This window comes from Phyllostomus hastatus, unplaced genomic scaffold, assembly GCF_019186645.2.
Source record: "Phyllostomus hastatus isolate PE091 unplaced genomic scaffold, TTU_PhHast_1.1 phas_scaffold_21, whole genome shotgun sequence".
Classification (NCBI taxonomy): Eukaryota; Metazoa; Chordata; class Mammalia; order Chiroptera; family Phyllostomidae; genus Phyllostomus; species Phyllostomus hastatus.
The window spans coordinates 9,447,454-9,454,560 of NW_025334017.1; the positions used below are offsets into that span (position 1 = coordinate 9,447,454).

At 39.5% G+C, this 7,107-nt stretch overlaps 1 non-coding gene across 1 annotated transcript; it reads left to right on the forward strand.

Annotated features, from left to right (window-relative positions):
* Positions 1–6,530: 6,530 nt before the first annotated feature.
* On the forward strand, positions 6,531–6,693 carry LOC123833395. Its single transcript, XR_006788235.1, has one exon. It is a non-coding gene; the product is annotated as a U1 spliceosomal RNA (small nuclear RNA).
* The last annotated feature ends 414 nt before the right edge of the window (positions 6,694–7,107 follow it).

The window sequence follows — 7,107 nt, forward strand, 5'->3', positions numbered from 1 at the left end:
GACCCAAATGCCAGCTTGGATTACCTCCCCAGTGTGGATCCATCAGAGAAACAGAATTTCCTCAGAAGACATCTTGCACCACTATTTAAAGAGAGCTGACTAGCTGAAAAGCCAACAAATGCCTAATACTCTTAATAACATACTTATCTTTGAACATTTAAATAAAATAATTTAGGTTATAATTGGCATTTACTGATATGGGAAACTGATTAAAACCTCACTCTTAAGTCCCTTTTTTGCTACATTTGTCACAGATTTCAGAAGCCCAAGAAACTGTTATGTGATTATTCTAGTGGCCACTAGATGGCAGTCATAAAGGTGAAGCATTATTTAAAATAAAGTGAACAGCAAAGTCTCTTAAAATTTCCAGCATTTTAACATGTTATCTAATTAGCTTCACATAATAGTTTTACTGTCTTGAAATTGTTATACCAAGAGTTTCTATTTGAGAAAACTTATCCTTTGAGAAATTCACTAACTTGACCTATGCCCAGAATTAAAGAATTTAGTCTAAGTTCTGTACCTGTTTTTACTAACCTTACTAAATTCTTTATACTTAAAGAGTTTCAAAGACTCTGAAATTTTCAAGTTTAGAATTTTGGAGGAACCTTTAAAATTATCTATCTAATCTGTTAATTTTCCAGGTCAGGAAACAAGAGTCCCAGAGAATTTAAGTAACTTAGTCTAAGTTCACACAGTTTGATTTGCAGCCAAGTCTGGACTGCACCCTTAACACCAGGGATCTTTTTAATAAAACATACTTCTTTTTTCTTATACCATGTTACGCAAGTATACTCCATCACCAACTTCTCTAATAAGATAATACCTATAGAATTAAACCAAAGTCTTTAGTAAAGCTTTGTCTGCTGAGCACAGGTATTCAATTTGGTTAGAATTCCCAACCTAAGGATAACCATTAATCCCTTAGTGATCTTCAAAGGCAAATAAAACCAGAGTCTACCTATGTCAGAGTATCTTAATGGGTATTGAAGTTCACCTCTTCTGGCTGTAGGACAATTATAGTAATGAAATGTGTGTTCTGTGGCTCGCCTGCTAAATGCTCTCTGGTAATGAATTAGGTAGTATATTGTGTAAGATAGCCCAGAGAAACAAAAGTAACATTTATGTTGCAAAAGAGGATCTAAAACCTATGGCACCCGAAGATGTATAGTCACCCTAGGAGCAAGAGGCACTGTTGTCACCATTTATTATGGAAATGGCCTTGAGCTAATGGCCAACTCCAAGGATCCAGTTCACTCTAACAAAGAGCCGCACTCTTGCTTTTCCCTTCTGCCCTGGTACCCCTGTTTACACACAAACTCTGAAAATTACAACCCATTCACTTCAGTCAGTCGATTCTCTTTGTTCAGTGTATAATGAAACTTTTCACATTCCTAAGTGTCATTCTTCTATGTTCAAGGCTTCTGCACTGAAAGCATTCTTCCTAAGTTTATACACTGCACCATGAAACCTTTAACCAAATATAACACTCAGCTAATCAATAGGGAAAATTTTGTTCTTATTTAGTAAAAGATAACATATTGCATTAGAAAGAATTTGTCAGGTAGATGACCTTGGTGTGAGAACCACCTTGACTACTGATCACGAGAGGGCTTTTTGTTTGATTTTGCTGATTTTTTTAATGTTAGATCTCCTAATTTTTCTGAGGTTCACTATCTGCCCCATCAAAATTGGCTAAATGATATCTGCTACACAATGAATTGGTTGGAATTATTTGTTTGCAAGTAACAGAAACCATCTCAAGCTCAATTAAGCAAAAATGAACAGTTTATTAAGGAAACAGGATGTATTACAACCCAGGAAAAAAGCAAAACCTCAGAAAGGGCAAAAACCTGTACATTGAAAATAAAAAAGCATTTCTTCATTTGCCATTTTTGGTCTTTGTATCTTCTTCAATCTTCTCCACCCATGGCAACCGCCCTTCTCTGCTTCACTGTCCATACAGCAGGAGGCAGTGTGGAAGAGGAGCTAAGAGGTGACCAACTATATAGTTCAAGGCTTGTTACAAAGCTCTCTAGGAGTACTTTCAACATGGGTAGAATGAGTCTGTGGATAGTTGCCTCTCTCCTTTAAAAATTAAATAAGCTAATATATGTAAAGTGTTTAGTACAGCCCTAACATACAATAAGCATTGAAAAAAGTGTATTATTTCTACAAGTCCACAAGTTCTTTATTCTCAATTTTAAATCCAAAAAGTTCTGAAAAGCAAAGCTTTTATAAGTTTTTTTAATCCTCTCCCAAGAATATGTTTGTTGATTTTAGAGAGAGAGGAAGGGAGAGAAAGAGAGAAACATCAATTGGTTGCCTCCTGTATGTGCCATGATCAGGAATTGAACCCACAACTTTTTGGTGTATGGGACAGTGTTCCAACCAACTAAATGACACAGCCAGGGCGGTTTTGTAAGTTTTTAACACAAGTATTTGGTGTCAAAACATGACTTGAGTTGATGCAATCAGTCTTTATTCTATTTAGTGTGAATATGTACATGTTTTTCCACAGAAAATAGGTGGCCAATAGACATAGGAAAAGATGCTTAATGTCACTAATCATAAAAAATGCAAATTAAAACCACAATGAGATATCAACTCACACCTGTCAGAATGGCTATCATCAATAAATCAATAAACAACAAGTGCTGGTGAGGATGTGGAGAAAGGGGAACCCTTCTGCACTGTTGGTGGGAATGCAGACTGGTGCAATCACTGTGGAAAGCAGTATAAAGTTACCTCAAAAAATTAAAAATGGAACTGCCTTATGACCCAGCAATTCCATTTCTGGTAAGTTATCCATAGAAACCTGAAACACTAATTTGAAAGAATGTAGGCATCTGTATGTTCATAGCAGCGTTATTTACAATAGCCAAGATTTGGAAGCAGTCAAAGTGTCCATCAGTAGATGAGTGGATACAACAGCTATGCTACATTTACACAGTGGAATACTACTCAGTCATAAATAAGAAGAAAATTTTAACCTTTGCAACAGCATAGCTGCACCTGGGAATATTATGCAAAGTGAAATAAGCCAGTCAGCGAAAGAGAAATAGCATACGATTTCACTCATATGTGGAATCTAATGAACAAACTGAACTAACAAGCAAAATAGGGACAGACTCATAGATAGAGAGCACGTGGACAACTCTTGGGGGATGGTGGAAGTTAGAGAGATTGAACAAAGAAGAGAACACATGGACAGAAACAAAGTGTGGCTATTGTGGGGTGGGTGGGTGGGGGTATGAGGGTATAGGGGGATAAATGATAATGGAAAACATACAATAAAATGAACTATGATAACAAAAAACATTATTGTTAATGCTTGCATAGCAAACTTTCTCACTGAATCTCAGTCTTAAAATGGTTCTAAGTGTTTCTTCTTGGAAACTGGAAAGTCACTTTATTTCTTTAACAACAGCATCAAAAACAATGCAACTATAACCAGTGTATTTAGTCAGCTCAAGCTGCCCTAACAAAATACCACAGACTGGATGGCATAACCAACAGAAAGTTATTTTTTCACAGTTCTGAAGGCTGGAAAACTGCGGTCAGGGTGCCAGCATGGTCAGGTTTGGGTGGGAATACTTCCTGGCTTGCAGAGAGGCCATCTTCTTGCTGTGTGCTCATGTGATCTTTTGTTTGTTGCAGGTGGCAAGAAAGAGAGAGCAAGTTCAATGTCTCTTTTTAAAAATACAGTAATCCCATTACAAGGGTCCACCCTCATGACCTCATCTGACCCTAGTATTCTCTCAAAGACAGAAGCTCCAAATGCCATCGCATTGGGGGTTAGGGTTTCAACATAAATTTAGGGAGGACATAAACATTTAGTCCATGACAGCCAGTTATATAAATAGTTGAGGAGCAAAATAAACGGATGAGGTTCAATATATTTATTCATTCACTCATTGACTGTACCCATACACTTCTATTTACACAAGGTCAAGAGAAGAAGATGTGGTCACTACTACCACATTGCTAAGTGACATCCAACTTGCTCTTTCCTCCTGTAAGTCACTACAAGCAAGCGCATGAAGGAAAGTAGTTACAAAGAATACGTGTTATGTGTGGTTTTCTGCCATTCAGACAGCGACCCCAAGCTTTTGTGACTCTACTTCAGCAAGGACATGGACCTTTAGGACTGGACCCAGTGACTGTATTTGACATGCCTACTGTGTCTGACTCACCCTTGAAACCTGGTCTCCCAGGCCAGCTTTCCGGTGAAAGGAGAATCCTGGCCTAATTGTGTCTGCTTGTTGCAATAAAATGTCCTTAGTCTTCCAAGGGCTCTCACCTAGAGCCTTCTCTGCACAGCCAACTCCATTTGGTAAACGATGCCTCTAACAAAGCAGTGAGCTTGGCCTCATTAATGTGCTTGCCTCAAGGTCTGTAGTGCATCTGCTTTCACTCCATGGGGCTCAGATTCTTTGGTTTTCCAGGGCTCTGTACATGCAAGGTAGCAGATGGAGTCAAGAGACTTGAACTTCCCTGTCATAAATGAACACTGCTACAAAGGGTTTATAGTGAACTTGGACAATTCTTTATTGGATTTATCCTTTATCCTTTACTAGATATTTTTCTCTCTATAAAGGGAGAAGCTTGGCTAAGACAGTGATTTCAAACTTTGCAATAGCAGCAGAATCATTTGTACCAAGACAGCTTATGTGGGAGCCCAATATGTTCTGTGCTCCAAAATAATTATTACTTGTAGTTCCCCAAACACTGTCACACCTTGTACTTTTGTACAAGCTATTTTCTTTGGAAGGAATGTTCCTGCATAACATTCTTTGAACCTAGCTCAACAATCACCTGCTCTTTGAAGCCTTTCCTGTCTACCCGCTCTTTCTCCAAAGTGTTAATCATCCATTTGCTCATCAATTAATTCAGGGATGTAAATTTAACTTCAACTATGTAGCATCAGCTACTGTGCTAGATTACACAGCTGAATGGCAGCCTAGCCTTAAAATCTTTAGAGCCTAGGCTTCAAAGCTTCACTACCCACTAGGGGAGAATGTACCAGTCAGGGTTCTGGTAAGAAACAAGCGGCCCACTCAAATGGGAAACTTGGTAAGATTCTAATAAATGTCTATTTACACAGGTGTGAGCTAGAGTAAGGGAACCTGAGAAAATCAGAGAAATGGAACCTGGAAAGGATAAGTGCAGCTACAGACCACCTCCCTATAGGAGCTGTGTCCTTAGGGTAAGAAGGTCTGACAGGGAAAGAAGCAGAGGAATGAATACCTGGCCTTTTGCCACACTGTGATTTACAATGAGAAATATATATTTGGTCTTCATCCCCCTTTCTGGCACAGAGATTGTAAAACCCTTATGTTTTCTGAAATGGATATGAAGTGTTATGATAACAAGGTACCTATCTGATCCCATCTAAGGAGGGGGGCTGGTTGCTCCTGGAGCCAATCACGTGATTATTGAATTGGAATGACATAATCAGTGATTTAATCAATCATGCTTACACAATAAAGCCTCCATAAAAAACAAAAGAACCAGCTCCTGAGAGCTTCCAGGTTGATGAACACATGGAGGTTTGGTGAGAGCAGCGCCCTCTGAGGGCATGGAAGCTCTGCACCTTTCCCCTATACCTTGCCCTACACATCACTTCTACCAGGCGGTTTCTGAATTATAGATCCTTGCTTAATAAACTAGCAATCTAGTAAATAAAGTTCTGTTAGCCACTCTAGCAAATGCATCAAACCCAAGGAGTGGGCCATTGGAGCCTCCAATCTATAGCCTGTCTTTTACAAGCACAAATGACAACCTAGGCTTGCAATCGGCAGTCTTGTGGGACTGAGCCCTTAACCTGTGGGATCTGATGCTGTGTCCAGGCAGACAGTGTCAGAACTGAGTTGAATATAGGACAACCAGCTGATATCTGGTAATTGCTTGTTGGTGTGGGGAAAGCCTACCATCCACACCTTTTGGAATTGTGGATCCAGACCCATCTTATCCTCACTCTCCCTCAAGCTTCTAGACAGCTGACAGAGCCCCCACTGGCCAACCCAAGCACAGGCCAAATAAGCACTGTAGCTCCCAGAAGGTCGTCTCCTTAAGAAACACAGAAGAGTTAATTTACAGATGAAAAAACTAAGGCATTAAGACATGAAGTGTTTGGCCAAGATCACCCTGCTGCACGTCTTAGGGGTAGAACACGAACCCAGACAGCCTCAGACCAGAGGTCACCATCTCATACTTAAAGCTATGTTCTCTTTGTGATAGAATAAAAGTACAATAATGGTACAAAGAAGGTGATCAGTTCTGCTTGAGTGGGCCCTGAAGGATGGAGAATTTTGCCATATTAAAGTTAGGGCTGGGGAGAAAGAGGAAGAAAGTGGATAGATAGCCAGAACAGGACTTGCGAAGACATATACAGCGTTCAGCACAAATAACGCCTCTCTTTTATTACAAAATCATAAGCTTGTAATTCTATAACATAATAATACCACTTTCAAATACACCATATGATATTTTAGATGAAATGTTCAAGTGCAAACTATAAATTATTAATACTTACCTGGCAGGGGAGATACTATGATCACGAAGGTGGTTTTCCCAGGGCGAGGCTTATCCATTGCACTCCGATGTGCTGACCCCTGCAATTTCTCCAAATGTGGGAAACGTGGCTGCATAATTTGTGGTAGTGGGGGACGGCATTCACGCTATCTGCTGGCAAAATAAAAAAAACACTATAAACTATTAGACCCATATTATTACCCTACCAACAACACTCAAGCAGGTGTTACTTTCTGCCGGACCTTGTATGTACAAGAACTTTGGCAGAATTGAAAGAGGACCGTGTTGACCAAATAGAAAACTATAGGCATGTGGATGTGTGTAGGAAATGAACCTGAAAAAGTGGCTGTAGGCCAGACCACAATCTTGGATTTTATTCAAAGTAATTTGGACTTGACCTTGTAAAGGAGGGTCTTGAAAGTTTTTAAGCAGTAGAATAACATAAGCAGATTTGCCTTTTACAAGTATCACTCTTATGATGGTGTGGTGAGTGGATTGAGATAAGCAAGATAGGGGATGGGACTAGTTAGGAGATCATGGTAGTAGCCTAGGGAAAAGATGATTCACATG